Below are 13236 nucleotides of genomic sequence, written 5' to 3'. Positions count from 1 at the left end.
ACATGATAGGCCCAAGTCAGCATGGATTTGTGAAAGGGAAATCATGCTTGACAAATCTTCTGGAATTTTTTGAGGATGTTTCCAGTAAAGTGGACAAGGGAGAACCAGTTGATGTGGTGTATTTGGACTTTCAGAAGGCTTTCGACAAGGTCCCACACAAGAGATTAATGTGCAAAGTTAAAGCACATGGGATTGGGGGTAGTGTGCTGACGTGGGTTGAGAACTGGTCGGCAGACAGGAAACAAAGAGTAGGAGTAAATGGGTAATTTTTAGAATGACAGGCAGTGACTAGTGGGGTACCGCAAGGTTCTGTGCTGGGGCCCCAGCTGTTTACATTGTACATTAATGATTTAGACAAGGGGATTAAATGTAGTATCTCCAAATTTGCAGATGACACTAAGTTGGGTGGCAGTGAGAGCTGCGAGGAGGATGCTATGAGGCTGCAGAGTGACTTGGATAGGTTAGGTAAGTGGGCAAATGCATGGCAGATGAAGTATAATGTGGATAAATGTGAGGTTATCCACTTTGGTGGTAAAAACAGAGAGACAGACTATTATCTGAATGGTGACAGATTAGGAAAAGGGGAGGTGTCATGGTACATCAGTCACTGAAGGTTGGCATGCAGGTACATAAAAAAGCAAATGGCATGTTGGCCTTCATAGCGAGGGGATTTGAGTACAGGGGCAGGGAGGTGTTACTACAGTTGTACAGGGCCTTGGTGAGGCCACACCTGGAGTATTGTGTACAGTTTTCGTCTCCTAACTTGAGGAAGGACATTCTTGCTATTGAGGGAGTGCAGCGAAGGTTCACCAGACTGATTCCCGGGATGGCGGGACTGACATATCAAGAAAGACTGGATCAACTGGGCTTGTATTCACTGGAGTTCAGAAGAATGAGAGGGGATCTCATAGAAACGTTTAAAATTCTGACGGGTTTAGACAGGTTAGATGCAGGAAGAATGTTCCCAATGTTGGGGAAGTCCAGAACCAGAGGCCACAGTCTAAGGATAAGGGGTAAGCCATTTAGGACCGAGATGAGGAGAAACTTCTTCACCCAGAGAGTGGTGAACTTGTGGAATTCTCTACCACAGAAAGTTGTTGCGGCCAATTCACTAAATATATTCAAAAAGGAGTTAGATGTAGTCCTTACTACTCGGGGGATCAAGGGGTATGGCGAGAAAGCAGGAATGGGGTACTGAAGTTGCATGTTCAGCCATGAACTCATTGAATGGCGGTGCAGGCTCAAAGGGCCGAATGGCCTACTCCTGCACCCATTTTCTATGTTTCTATGAGCAGCACCTCTGACAATGAACATAAGAATCAGGAGCTGGAGTAGATCATCTGGCCCCTCGATCCTGCTCCGCCATTCAATACGATCATGGCTGATCTTCGACCTCAACTCCACTTTCCTGCCCTATCCCTTGATATCCAAACATCTACTGATATGTCGTGAATATACTCAACGACTGAGCATCCACAGCCCTCTGGGGTAGAGAATTCCAAAGATTCACCACCCTCTGAAGAAATTCCTCCTCATCTCAGTCTTAAATGGCCGACCCCTTATCTTGAGACCCCTGGTTCTCGACTCCCCAGCCAAGGAGAAACATCCTCCCTGCATCTACCCTGTCAATCCCTGTAAGAATTGTATGTTTCAATGAGATCCCCTCTCATTCTTCTAAACTCTAGGGAATACAGGCCCAATCTACCGAATCTCTCCTCATACGAAAACCCCCTTGTCCCAGGAATCAGTCTGGTGAACCGTTGCAAGGCAAGTATGTCTTTCTAAGGAGACCAAATGGAGTGCCAGTCTGATTTATGAACTCAAGTCCCAGATTGGACCACTGAACGTACAACCTTCTGAATCAGAGACAAATGTGCTACCCACTGAGCCAATGTAACAACCTGGGGAAACTCGCAGGCTTGAACCCACATTCGATGGCAGAGATGTTACAATTTGGTAAACTACTTCTGTTTTTCTAAATCCAGCTGGATGGGGCAGTTGTTAGTCCACTTGCTGCCGACCTCGGATTGATGAGTCTGCTGGCCTGGAACAGCCCTGTGCGAAACAGCTTTGGCCACATGCACAAAAATCGCCAATAACCACCAGTCTCGCTCACTGACCACAAGGATGGTGGTGTATGGGAAAAGTCTCACTGGTGGTTGGGGCTGAAGCAGCTATGCTCTGCACCAAATCGAGCCGAACACAAAAACCCAGACCTACGCTCCCGGTGCCGTCTTTCAGATGGGACATTAAACCGAGGCCCCGTCTGCTCTCTCAGGTGGACGTAAAAGATCTCATGCCACTATTTCGAAGAGCAGGAGAGTTGTGTCCTGGCCAATATTTATCTCCCCATGTTAACAAAAACAGATTATCTAGTCATCAGTCATAGAAACATGGAAAATAGGTGTGGGAGTAGGCCATTCGGTCCTTCGAGCCTGCACCACCATTCAATATGATCATGGCTGATCATGCAACTTCAGTACCCCATTCCTGCTTTCTCTCCATACCTCTTGATCCCTTTAGCCATAGGACCATTTCTCACTCCCTTTTTAATATATCTAACGAACTGGCCTCAATAACTTTGTCATTATCACATTGCTGCTTGTGGGAGCTTGCTATACGCACACTGACTGCCACGTTTCCCCCATTACAAGTGACTACACTTCAAAAAGTACTTCATTGGCTGTAAAGCATTTTGCAGTGTCTGGTAGTGAAAGGCGCTATATAAATGCAAGTCTTTTCTTTCTCCGACTGCCCTCTCAGCTGGATGCAAAAGATCCCACTATTTCAAAGAAGAACAGAGGAGTTATCCCCTGCCCTGGCCAATATCTAATAACCAACATCACTAAAACAAAAAGAATTGGCTGGTAATTTACCTCATTGCTGTGTGTGGGAGCTTGCTGTGCTCACACTGGCTGCCGCGTTTCCCACATTACAATAGTGACTACACTTCAAAAGTACTTCATTGGCTGTAAAGCACTTTGGGATAACCGGAGGTCATAAAAGGTGTTTTAAAATGTAAAATCCATTTGTCTATGCACCATCTGCCCTCGGGGTGCTCGATACAGACACTGCCTATCTTGAATTTCCCCATCATTATTCCACATCTTCACCAGCACAGAAATTAAACTGCTGGCAAGGAACCAAACCAACGTCTTCACACCCTGCGTGAGAGAAGCCCGCGGCATAAATCCCAGCTCTGGGTGCACAGCGCTACACCCGCCCAGTAATCCCTGGGTCAGACCTCCCAATGTCACTACACTGGCGCTCAGATCCTGTACCCAAGAAAAAAGCGTTATACATTTGAAAATAAAACTGCAGAATCGAATATTGCGAAAAGGTAGAGAGGAGGGAAAACACAACGGGTGGAATGAGGAAGAATTTCTCGTTGGGACTTGTGCATGACATAAATCCCTCTAAATTCCCCGCCATTTTTCTCTCGAGACCACACACCAACTTCAGCTTGCAGAACAGCCGTGTGACCTCCCCTCGGTCAAGGTCACTAATCCTGCCACTCGTACCAGGTTGAGCACCTGCCCACTCCATGCCAACTTTACTGACCATTCCCCCACCCCCTGCTTGGGAACACACTTCCCACAGTCGAGATTCAGACCAATATGGGGGTTGGGGGGTAAATAGAGAGGAGGGGTAAATTGCTCAGGCAAGCCCACCTTCCAGCGCACCCACTTCGGAGACTTAGTTAAAGAAAGAGAAATGAACGATTGACCTGCATTTACATCATAGAAAGGTAAAGCAGAGGAGTAGGTCATTCGGTCCATCGTGCCTCTTTGGTAGAGATATCCAATTACCCCCACCACCCCATAGCCCCTGCCAATTATTCCTAATCAAGTATTTGACTGTCTGTCCTACCTGAGAGTCTGTGGTTCTCGTATTGGACTGTTCAGCCAAAGAACTCACTTTAGGAGTGGAAGCAAGTCTTCCTCCATTCTGAGTGACTGCCTATGATGATTTATCCATTTCCCTTTCGAAAGTTACTATTGAATAAGAACATGAGAAATCGGAACAGGAGTAGGCCATACAGCCCCTCGACTCTGCTCCACCATTTAATACGATCATGGCTAATCTGATCATGAACTCAGCTCCACTTCCCCGCCCGCTCCCCATAACCCCTTATCGATTAAGAAACTGTCTATCTCAGTCTTAAATTTATTCAATGACCCAGCTTCCACAGAGGCAGTGAATTCCACAGATTTACAACCCTCTGAGAAGAAATGCTTCCTCATCTCAGTTTTAAATGGACGGCCCCTTATTCTAAGATTGTTCCCCCTAGTTCTAGTCTCCCCATCAGTGGAAACATCCTCTCTGCATCCACCTTGTCAAGCCCCCCTCATAACCTTATACATTTCGATAAGATCACCTTCCACCGCGAAATCTGCTTCCAACGTCCTTTCAGGCAGCGCATTCCAGATCAAAACAAAAACCTCACCCCTGGTTCTTGTGCCAATTACTTTAAATGTGTCTCCTGGCCACCAACCTTCTTAAATAAAAATGTATATAAAAAAGGTGGTGCGGAATTGGGTAAATACTTGAAAAGGAAAGATTTGCAGGGCTATGGGGAAAGAGCTGGGGGGGGGGGGGGGGGTGGGGAGGGAGGTAATTGGAGATCTCCCTCACGGTGACGATGGCCAGAATGGTCTCCTGTGCTGTCTCTGATCACAAGGAAACTGGCGGCAAGCCACCAGAGTTACATGCGATGCCAGCACTGAACAGGAAATTCTACATGTGGCAAATAACCTATGTGGCAATTATACTGCAACTGTTGCAACAGGACAATGCCGTTGTGAAATTGAAGGTGAGCAGAGTCAATAAAAAAGGTCCAATCCAGCGCTTACAGAAGGAAAGCATCGACCCATAATTGGGACCCAATTAGTCACCGGCAAATTTGTGATGAAACCTCCCCCAAGTTAAAAGGTCATCAGGCATTTTTGTCAACAGGGACCGAGTCTCCACTCCAAAAGGTACAGTCTTTGCCCCATACTCCACACACACTGCAACTGCTAGAACCAGTTCAGAAGCCACACCTTGAGCGATGAGGAAAGATTTTAGCCATGAGGAGAGATTGGATAGGCTGGGGTTGTTTTCTCTGGAACAGAGGAGGCTGAGGGGAGACCTTATTGAGGTGTATAAAATTAAGAGTGGCCTGGATAGAGTGGATAGGAAGGACCTGTTCCCCTTGGCAGAGGGGTCAACAACCAGAGGGCATAGGTTTAAAGTAATTGGGGGGAGGTTTAGAGGGGAAATTTCTTCACCCAGAGGGTGGTGGAGGTCTGGAACTCACGGCCTGAAAGGGTGGTAGAGGCAGAAACCCTCACCACATTTAAAAAGTACTTGGATGTGCACTTGAAGTGCCTTAACCTATAGGGCTACGGACCGAGAGCTGGAAAGTGGGATTAGGCTGGGTAGCTTTGTCGGCCAGCACGGACACGATGGGTCGAATGGCCTCCTTCCGTGCTGTAAATTTCTATGATTCTGACAGTGTATGGCAATTAATCAATGCCCTCTGTCCTCCTCCCCTCACTCAGCTGGGAATAACGATCTCCCCTACCCCACAAACTCCCCCCTCCACTCCCCCGCACCACCCTCTGAAGGAATTCCTCCTCATCTCAGTCTTAAATGGCCTACCACTTACCCCGAGACTATACCCCCTAGTTCTAGATTCTCCAGCCAGGGGGAAACAACCTCTTACCATCTATCCTGTCAACCCCCTTCAGAATCTTATATGTTTGAATGAGATTACCGCTCATTCTTCTAAACTCCAGGGAGCATAGGCCCAATCATAGAAACACAAACATAGAAAATAGGTGCAGGAGTAGGCCATTCGACCCTTCACCACCATTCAATATCATGGCTGATCATGCAACTTCAGTACCCCATTCCTGCTTTCTCTCCATACCCCCTGATCCCGTTAGCCGTAAGGGCCACATCTAACTCTCTTGAATATATCGAACGAACTGGCCCCAACAATCTCCTCATACTACAACCCCCTCACCCCAGGGATCAATCCAGTGAACCTTCGTCTCGAAGGCAGGTATGTCCTTTCTCAGATAAGGAGACCAGGACTGCGCACAGTACTCCAGGTGTGGTCTCACCAAAACCCTGTGCAACTGTAGCAAGACTTCCTTACTCTTATACTCCAACCCCCTTGCAATAAAGACCAACGAGCCATTTGCATTCCTAATTGCCTGCTGTAACTGTATACTAGCTTTGCATTTCCTGTACGAGGACACCAACGTTTCTCTGAACACCTACATGTAATAGTTTCTCACCATTTAAAATATATTCTGTTTTTCTATTCTTCATACCAAAGTGAATAACCTCCAGCCACAACTGACAGACTTATGTTTTTATAGGAACAGGAGGAGGCCATTCAGCCCCTTGAGCCTGTTCCTCTATTCATGATCATCATAGGCAATCCTTCGAAATCGAGGAAAACTTGCTTCCACCCTAAAAGTGAGTTCTCAGGTGACTGAACAGTCCAGTACAGGAATTACAGTCTTTGTCACAGGTGGGACAGACAGTGGTTGAAGGAAAGGGAGGGTTCCCCTATTCAATTAGATCATGGCTGATCTGTATCTTACCATATACCAGCCTTAGTTCCGTAACCCTTAATACCCTTGCCCAACAAAAATTTATCGATCTCGGTAACTAGGGTTCACAGATTTAAGGCAACTGGCACAAGAACAAGACGACAGATGAGGAAACTTAAAAAAAAACAGCGAGTTAGTGTGATCTGGAATGCGCTGCCTGAAAGAGCGGTGGAAGCAGATTCAATAGTAATTTTCAAAAGAGAATTGAATATTGGAAGGGAAATAATGCACAGGGTTTGAGAAAAAGAGCAGGGGAGTGTTACTAATTTAATATGTCTACCAAAGAGCAAACACAGCACGATGGGCCGAATGGCCTCCTTCTGTGCCGCATCATTCGATGACTCTGGGTGACCACAAGCTTGATCAAAGAAATCGGTTTTAAGGAACAGAGGAGAGGGGGAGGTGGAGAGGTTAAGGGAGAGGAATTTGAGTGCATCAGGCCTGGGCAGCTGCAAGACATCACAACAGAATGAGAGTCTGGGCGGACTCGTTGATCTTTCTCTGTCCGGCATTTTGAGACGTACACAGAAGCCAGAAGGATCACTGGCGTAGAAATACAAAACAAAGCTGGGGCAAAAATGGGATGCTTCACCCAACTTCAGGTTGAATCATGTTGGAGCCGAGCAGGAGGAAAATCTATTTTCTTCACTTAAACCAGTTCTTTGCTCCTTCCACAGGTGTCCCCCAGTAAACATCATTCATGTGTCAGCCTCAGCAATAAACAGTGGCAGGCCATTTAACCATGAGGGGCATCACTGTCTGGAGTCACATAGGCCAGATCGGGTAAGGACAGCAAAATTCCCTTCCTGAAAGAACAAAAGTTAACCCAACAGGTTTTTATGATAATCACCATTACTGATACTAGCTTTTTAATTCCAGATTTATTTAGTTAACTGAATTTAAATTCCCCAGCTGCATGGAGGGGGGGCGGGAGGAGGGGGAGGAAGGAATTTGAACTTGTCACCTGATTAGTCCAGGCCTGTGGATTACTAGTCTAGTAACATTAGCATTATGCTACCATACCCCATAGCCCTCAGGCACATTCCAGATCCTAATTTTGTGTTCTATTCCTCTAAATATGAATCCCACCCAGCACAGTACTATCTTTCAAAATTACTTTCTTCTCTGCATAACACAGCTACTCTCAGTATGGGGAATGGTGGTTATGTTATTGGATGAGTAATGTAGAGGCCTGGAGAAGAATGAGAGGGGATCTCATAAAAACATATAAAATTCTGATGGGATTCGGCAGGTTAGATGCAGGAAGAATGTTCCCGATGTTGGGGAAGTCCAGAACCAGGGGTCACAGTCTAAGGATAAGGGGTAGGCCATTTAGGACTGAGATGAGGAGAAACTTCTTTACCCAGAGAGTGGTGAACCTGTGGAATTCTCTACCACAGAAAGTTGTTGATGCCAGTTCATTGGGTATATGCAAAAGGGAGTTAGATGTGGCCCTTACGGCTAAAGGGATCAAGGGGTATGGAGCGAAAGCAGGAAAGGGATACTGAGGTGAATGATCAGCCGTGATCTTATTGAATGGTGGTGCAGGCTCGAAGGGCCTACTCCTGCAGCTGGGGAATTTAATCTCAGTTAACTAAATAAATCTGGAATAAAAAGCTAGTGTCGGTAATGGTGACCATGAAACTATCGTATTGTTATAAAAACCCATCTGAAGCAAAAGACTTGCATTTATATTGCGCCTTTCACGACCACCGGACATCGCAAAGCGCTTTACAGCCAATGAAGTGCTTTTGGAATGTAGTCACTGTTGTAATGTGGGAAACACGGCAGCCAACTTGCACACAGCAGGCTCCCACAGACAGCAATGTGATAATGACTCAGATAATCTGTTTTAGTTATGTTGATTGAGGGATAAATATTGGCCAGGATTCTAATCTGGTTCACTACTGTCTCTTTAGGGAAAGAAATATGCCGCCATTACCCGGTCTTGGCCCACAACAATCTGGTTGAATCTTAACTGGGAAATGGCAGCTCACCACCACCTTCCCAAGGGTAGTTAGGGATGAGCAATAAATGCTGGCCTTGCTGGCAACGCCTACATCCAGTGAACGATTTTTTTATATAAACAGCTATCAGAGCACATGGGGAGATTTAGTCAGTAGTCAGTCAGGCACCTGACTTGCGAAGTGCTAGTTAACATTCGGTGCCAGAAGAACAAGCGGACTTTTCTCCTGCAGACATTCCCCATCTCAACCCGCACAGACTGTGCAGAAGTGTAAACTTCTCGCAGGCTGCCCCCTCGGTGCAAGATACCTCAGGTGAGGTGATGGCCAAGCCTCGGAGGTGCAAAGCATGGGACAGAATCAAATTAGTTGAACGTAAGAATGTAAGAAATAGGAGCAAGCCATGCGGCCCCCTCGAGCCTGCTCCACCATTTAATACGATCATGCCTGATCTGATCATGGACTCAGGTCCACTTCCCCGCCCGCATTCCACAACCCTTATTTCCTTATCGGTTAAGAAACTGTATCTCTGTCTTAAATGTATTCAATGTCCCAGCTTCCACAGCTCTGAGGCAGCGAATTTCACAGATTTACAACCCTCAGAAGAAATTTCTCATCTGTTTTAAATGGGCAGCCCCTTATTCTAAGATTATGCCCCCGATCAGTGGAAACATTCTCTCTGAATCCACCTCGTTAAGCCCGCTCAACCTTATACGATTCGATAAGATCACCTCTCATTACTCAACCTTTTCTCAAATCAACCCCCTCATCTCCGGAATCAACCGAGTGAACCTTCTCTGAACTGCCTCCAAAGCAAGTATATCCTTTCCTAAATATGGAAACCAAAACTGTACACAGTATTCCAGGTGTGGCCTCACCAATACCCTGTATAACTGTAGCAAGACTTCCCTGCTTTTATACTCCATCCCCTTTGCAATAAAGGCCAAGATTCCATTGGCCTTCCTGATCACTTGCTGTACCTACATACTAACCTTTTGTGTTTCATGCATAAGTACCCCCAGGTCCCGCTGCACTGCAGCACTTTGCAATCTTTCTCCATTTAAATAATAACTTGCACTTTGGCAGAAAAAAATCAAAGTGCATGACCTCACACTTTCCAACATTATGCTCCATCTGCCAAATTTTTGCCCACTCACTTAGCCTGTCTATGTCCTCCTGCAGATTTTGTGTGTCCTCCTCACACATTGCTTTTCCTCCCATCTTTGTATCATAAGCAAACTTGGCTACATTACACTCAGTCCCTTCTTCCAAGTCGTTAATATAGATTGTAAATAGTTGAGGTCCTAGCACTGACCCCTGCAGCACCCCACTGGTTACTGGTTGCCAACCCGAGAATGAACCATTTATCCCGACTCTGTTTTCTGTTAGTTAGCCAATCCTCTATCCATGCTAATATATTACCCCCAATCCCGTGAACTTTTATCTTGTGCAGCAACCTTGTCAAATGACTTCTGGAAGTCCAAATACACCACATCCATTGGTTCCCCTTTATCCACCCTCTTTGTTACATCCTCAAAGAACTCCAGCAAATTTGTCAAACATGATTTCCCCTTCATAAATCCATGCTGACTCTGCCTGACCAAATTATGCTTTTCAAAATGTCCTGCTTCTTTAATAATGGACTCCAACATTTTCATAACCACAGATGTTAGGCTAACTGGTCTATTGTTTCCTGGTTATTGTCTGCCTCCTTTTTTTTTTAAATAGGGGCGTTACATTTGCAGTTTTCCAATCTGCTGGGACCTCCCCAGAATTCAGGGAATGTTGGTCAATTACAACCAATGCATCCACAATCCCTGCCGCTACTTCTCTTAAGACCCTAGAATGCAAGCCATCAAGTCCAAGGGATTTATCTGCTTTTAGTTCCATTATCTTAGAGTACCACCTCCTCAGTGATTGTATTAAGTTCCTTCCCCCACTATAGCCCCTTGACTATTCACTGTTGGATTATTGTTATGTCCTCTACTGTAAAGACTGATATAAAATATTTGTTCAGAGTTTCTGCCATCGCCATGTTCCCCATTACTAATTCCCTGGTCTCGTCCTCTAAGGGACCAACAGATGGGATGGCAAGAGAGGTGATATTATCTGTGAGAATGGAATTGTTAGACTGACCTATACATTTCCAGCATTCAGTTTTTGCAGATACCCTACATCTCTTTCTGGATATTAAGGGAATCTAAGGATATGGAGATATTGCAACCATAGTCTCATTGAATGACGGATCAGGCTCGAGGGGCCAAATGGCCTACTCCTGTTCCTATTATGTTCCATGTTCTTGTCTCCCCTATCTTGCCCTCACCAGAGTCAGAAGAATGAGAGGTGGTCTTATCGAAACATCTAAGATTGAGGGGGCTTGACAAGATAGATAGAGAGAGGATGTTTCCAATGATAGGGGAGACTGGAACTAGGGGGCATAATCTTAGAATAAGGGGCCGCCCATTTAAAACTGAGATGGAAGAATTTCTTCTGAGGGTTGTAAATCTGTGGAATTCGCTGCCTCAGGGAACTGTGGAAGCCAGGACATTGAATAAATTTAAGACAGAGATAGACAGTTTCTTAACCGATAAGGGATTAAGGGGTTATGCGGAGCGGGCAGGGAAGTGGACCCGAAATCATGATGGGATCTGCCATGATCGTATTAAATGGTGGAGCAAGCTCGAGGGGCCATATGGCCTACTCCTGCTCCTATTGCTTATGTTATTATTAGGAGGTTATGGCTTCAAGTCCCACTCCAGAGACTTGAGCACAAAATCTAGGCTGACACTCCAGTGCAGTGCTGAGGGAGCACTACTCTGTTGGAGGTGCTGTCTTTCAGATGAGATGTTAAACCGAGGCCTTATCTGCCCTCAGGTGGATGTAAAAGATGCTATGGCACTATTTTGAAGAGCAGGAGTGTTATCCACAATGTCCTGGACAATATTTATCCCTCAATAATCATAATAAAAATTCTGATTTAATTGTTGTTTGTGGGAGCTTGCTGTGCACCATTTGGCTATCACATTTCCAATATTCCAACACTGACGACACTTCCTGATGTCGCAAACATCCTTCCCTTCACAAAAATAGCACATTTGTAATCCTGAAGTCATTCATTGCACGTAATTAAAACTCGCTCCAGAGATAGACTGAAAGGGACTGGACAATCGCTTCCAGAATGTACTGCACACATGACTTGACATTTTACACACCCTGAAACCCAGCACATGACAACTGGTGCGGGAAAGGCCAACCGGGAATGTTATAAACTGAAGCTGTAACCGTGACCTTAACCTGTGCCCTGACACACTCAGCCACCATTAACCCAGCCCTGAGCCCAGGCTCTCTCTCTCTCTCTCACCCAGCCACCATTAACCCAGCCCTGAGCCCAGGCTCTCTCTCTCTCACCCAGCCACCATTAACCCAGCCCTGAGCCCAGGCTCTCTCTCACCCAGCCACCATTAACCCAGCCCTGAGCCCAGGCTCTCTCTCTCTCACCCAGCCACCATTAACCCAGCCCTGAGCCCAGGCTCTCTCTCTCTCACCCAGCCACCATTAACCCAGCCCTGGGCCCAGGCTCTCTCTCTCTCTCACCCAGCCACCATTAACCCAGCCCTGGGCCCAGGCTCTCTCTCTCTCTCTCTCTCAGCCACCATTAACCCAGCCCTGGGCCCAGGCTCTCTCCCATACTCCCGGCCACCATTAACCCGGCCCTGGGCCCAAGCTCCCTCACACCCAGGCACCATGAGCACAAGGCCCCGCTGAGGGCTTTGCAGGAGCCGGATTGTGGATTGACAGCGAGGCGTCAGGCGGAGGCAGCAGCTCAAGGCCCAGCAACGGAGACACGAGGCCCCACACACACACAGCCCGAGCCCCGTGGTTCGGACAACAGCCCCGGCCCCACCGAGGGGCTCGGAGCGCGGCCTGTCCGGCCCGTGGGGGGGGGAATGGATCCGCACAGCCCGGGCTCGCCACCCTGGGAGCGGGCCCACACTGGGCTCCGGGGTTGGGGGCATGGGCCGGGCCCACGCTGTCTCCCCCGGGGTCCCTCCCGCCCGCCGACTACACGGTGCCCATCGCTCACCTCCAGCTCCGCTCCGCCGCTGCTACCGCTCTCACACCGCCCGCCCCGCTCCCATTGGCCCGGGCCCCCGCCCGCCCCGCTCCCATTGGCCCGGGCCCCCGCCCGCCCCGCTCCCATTGGCCCGGGCAACCTGCGCGGCCTGCTGCCATTGGCCCGCGGTCGCCGCCAATCACCATGACCTCAGCCCGCACGAGCGCGCGCCGGGCTTCCCTCGTGGAGCCCGCGGATTGGACGAACCGGGATGAGGAAGTAAGAGTGGGCGGGCTCGGGGAGCACGTGGCCGGTGGCCGGGTGCTGGGAGGGGGAGGGGAGAGTGCTGGGGGAGGGGAGGAAAGGGAGAGAGAGGGGGGGGGGGAGGAAAGGGAGAGAGGGGGGGGGGGGGGGAGGAAGGGAGAGAGGGGGGGAGGAAAGGGAGAGAGGGGGGAGGGAAAGGGAGAGAGGGGGGGAGGAAAGGGAGAGAGGGGGGGAGGAAAGGGAGAGAGGGGGGGGGGAGGAAAGGGAGAGAGGGGGGGGGGGGGAGGAAAGGGAGAGAGGGGGGGGGGGGGAGGAAAGGGAGAGAGGGGGGGGGGGGGGAGGAAAG

At 48.2% G+C, this 13236-nt stretch overlaps 1 protein-coding gene across 2 annotated transcripts in view; it reads right to left on the bottom strand.

Moving 5' to 3' along the window:
* Window positions 1-12727, bottom strand: part of canx (calnexin) — an 85497-nt gene extending 72770 nt beyond the window's left edge. Inside the window, exon 1 of one of the 2 annotated variants that reach the window (XM_070877978.1) lies at window positions 12657-12727. The gene's annotated coding sequence lies outside the window, so the exon portion shown is untranslated. Of the gene's footprint in view, window positions 1-3870; window positions 3895-12656 lie in introns of those variants that run through there. The other variant, XM_070877980.1, reaches the window with a different exon arrangement.
* Window positions 12728-13236: the final 509 nt, after the last annotated feature.

Source organism: Pristiophorus japonicus, chromosome 4 (assembly GCF_044704955.1).
Source record: "Pristiophorus japonicus isolate sPriJap1 chromosome 4, sPriJap1.hap1, whole genome shotgun sequence".
Lineage (NCBI taxonomy): Eukaryota > Metazoa > Chordata > Chondrichthyes > Pristiophoridae > Pristiophorus > Pristiophorus japonicus.
This window is presented reverse-complemented; position numbering and strand designations above follow the sequence as displayed.